At 45.4% G+C, this 3,106-nt stretch overlaps 1 non-coding gene across 1 annotated transcript; it reads left to right on the top strand.

The window, feature by feature from the left end:
• Positions 1-612: 612 nt before the first annotated feature.
• TRNAV-AAC (transfer RNA valine (anticodon AAC)) lies at positions 613-685 on the top strand. Its single transcript has one exon. It is a non-coding gene; the product is annotated as a tRNA-Val (tRNA).
• Positions 686-3,106: the final 2,421 nt, after the last annotated feature.

Genomic DNA, 3,106 nt, shown 5'->3' with positions numbered 1-3,106 from the left:
AGTTCTATAACTCGTGACTCTTCAGTCTTGGGGACTCGTTCAAGCACTGACGGTGACTGAGCCCCACAGCTGCTCCGTGGTCTTCACTCCGTTCACCCCATAGCTCACGCCTCGGCCTCATCGGGAGTTTCTGAGGGTGATTCACAGCAAAAGAAACAACCTCAGAGAGAACCACCGGAACTAGACTTACCACTCCGCAGCTGGGACTCAGTCTGGTCTCGGAGTTTGCAGTCTTCAGGGCTCTGGAATGATGAAGGGTCCGTCAGCCCCACACCCCCAGCATGCACCTGCCGCCCTGCTGAACTGGGAGCGGAGTTGTCTCCTAAACTGAGCGGTGTACTTACTATTCATAGGTTAAAAGTTAGCTTGTTTATAAATAGTCAGAATGAAATTCTTTTTGTAGGAGGGAATGGGCTGAGTGCTCTGCTGCAGCAGGAGAGGGGCAGACACGCCACAAAGGGAGACTGAGATGAAAGCAGCTAGAACCAAAGTAGGAAACCATTTCTGAAGCCGCCTTAAGAGACACAATCGGGACTTTTCACAGTGTGCTCATACTGCTGCTCTGCGCTTCTTAGAGATTTGTGCTTAGGGCCCAGCGTTGTTTACTCGTGAGTTTCCGTAGTGTAGTGGTTATCACGTTTGCCTAACACGCGAAAGGTCCCCGGTTCGAGACCGGGCGGAAACACTTTTTACAATAATTATAGAGGGTAGTTCACAGAATTCAAAGACGAGTAAAAGAAAATAAGTGAAAAAGTAAGTGTCTGTCAAAGGCAACTGGCAGGTAAATGCATTTTACTGTCGGTATTAAACACTTAGTGACTGCAGAGCAGAGAAAGACAAACACCAGCGAATTTGCTGTTTAAAACACAGCACTGTCTAAAAATCCTGCCATGGCCTGGTCTATAGGTGTTAAAGGAATTGAAATGTATATGGTTTATACGTATTCAATCAGACGGATACAGAACAAATGATAGACTGACTGTGGCATCAAAACAAAACATGCCCTCTCTTCGGTTCATCCAGAGCGCCATCTAGAATGTGATGCTGGCATTGAACATCTGCCTGCGTAAAGCGCCGAGAGGAGGCCAGGGCGCGCTGGACGCAACACAACCAGGTTAGAAAATGGGCCCTCCTACTCCTTGTTTGGTTGTAGAGTACAATAACTGGGGTGTAGAGGGCCCCAGAAACATGTCCCAGTGCCACTGCACCTGCTGCACCACTCATAGCTATGCCAATGGTAAAGATCTTTCATAGCCAGGGCTTTAAGTGGGAGAAAAAAGGTGGGTGGGGCGTCTCTCAAAGGGGCGTGGCCAATGCAATTAAGGGCGGGGCTTAAAAACAAATAAGCTAAAAATCTGTGCTTAGCATAGTGTGCCCGACTTGTATTTTGCTGCTCCTGTCATTGCATCCAGATATATCATACAACAAGTAACATCATACCTACAAGTTAGGACTATTGGCTTTGTCAATGGTTGTTAGTTGCATAAGATACATAAGCAGCAATTATGGCTTGTATATAATATTGAAAAAGCTTCCACCTAAAGCCCTGGTGACACCACGACGATGTTGCTGCTCCTGAGCTTCAACAAAAGAAGGGAAATCCAGAGAGAAAATGACTCTCTTTAAAGGATTTCCCTTCCCCATGCAACGCTCACCTGGCATGACGTCATGCCGTAACTTCTCCACTAGTGCGAGCGCGGGCACATGATGTGCATGCTCTAACTGCATTCTGGAAAAAAAACGGACCGCCTATGCCAGGGCACAAAACAGAGCCCGATAGAGACCCGTTTCGAGGCCCCCTTTAAAAAACAGCCAGTGCCCAGCCCCGTTGAGACACGGCCCACTCACAGCCCTGGGCATAGTGATATGGAGAATATTGAGGCAGCATGTTTAGCATCAGCACTTCTGGGACATTAGTAATTCTGGTCTGAGTGACTTGCTGTAAGAAACTGGCTCTATAGATACTGCACAAAAGCGAGGTACAGAGTGTATAGAGTTGAAGAGTCTCCAGAGGTTTGGCAGAGGTTAAAGTTAGATAGAACCTTACTCTCTAAAGTGGTAGCTTGGTCGAGCAGTAAGGCACTATCAGAGGACAGTGTAAAGCATTTGTTGCACACACTCACTCAGCAAATGGTCTCACACACTCAAGAACTGAACTCTAGGCCAATTGTTTTGTATAAAAAATATACTGTTGTTTTATTTCTAGAACCAAGCAAGCCTGGTACAGGTAAGCATATAAATACTCTGCAGTAGTAAATTACTTGTATGAACACAGTTCAGAATTGCAGTGTAACTTGTACTGGTTTTGGTTACAGTTTTAAGAAAGCAGTTTGCAACACATTGCAGGTATAGTACATTCAAATGAATGGGCTTTTTAAGTAAAATACAGTTAATTACTTTTCAGATTGCTTTTGCTAACACAGGACTGGATCCTAGATTCAGTCCTGGGACATTTCCTGAAAACAGGTGAGTAAATGCGTTTTGGTTAAAGGTCCGATTTTTAAGGAATATTATTGCATTTCAAAAGTTGACACAAAAACTTTTTCACATAGAATTACCAATGTTAAACTATGGGAGGAAATTCACTTAGCAGGTAAGTTAGGTTATTGTTACTTTTCTTACTCAGTGCTCGATCCTGGATTCAGCACTGGGACATTTCCTGAAAACAGTTGAGAAAATCTGTTTTGGTTAATCGGCTGATTTTTAAGGAATATTTGTAGTTTTCAAAAGTCGACACAAAACTTTTTGGGAGAAAAATTGTCAATGTTATCCTATGAGGAAAAATGAGTTATCGGTTTCATGGTAAGTAATCGGTCTTTAGAGTTAGGGTTCTGGGATTAGACTCAGGAGTCTCCTAGGGTCAGTGATGCACTGTTGTTGCACCCTCAGCGGCACTCGGGCGGCTGGGTGCAGAGTGTTGAGACCTAATGTTATCCTATGAGGGATAGGGGGGCTCCGATTGGTGGCGGCTGGCAAGCAGGCCACAGGGTTGCTGGAGCAAGGCTTCTAGGGTTAAGCTCAGGGCAAGTTAGGGACCAAGTTAGCACCAAAGGGGCACCCTCAGTGGCTCTAGGGCAGCTGGGTGCAGACTGCAATTTTGAGGTCG

Source organism: Triturus cristatus, chromosome 4_1 (assembly GCF_964204655.1).
Source record: "Triturus cristatus chromosome 4_1, aTriCri1.1, whole genome shotgun sequence".
Taxonomy (NCBI): Eukaryota; Metazoa; Chordata; class Amphibia; order Caudata; family Salamandridae; genus Triturus; species Triturus cristatus.
Note: the sequence above shows the minus strand (reverse complement) of the source record. Positions and strands in the feature narration are given on the sequence as shown.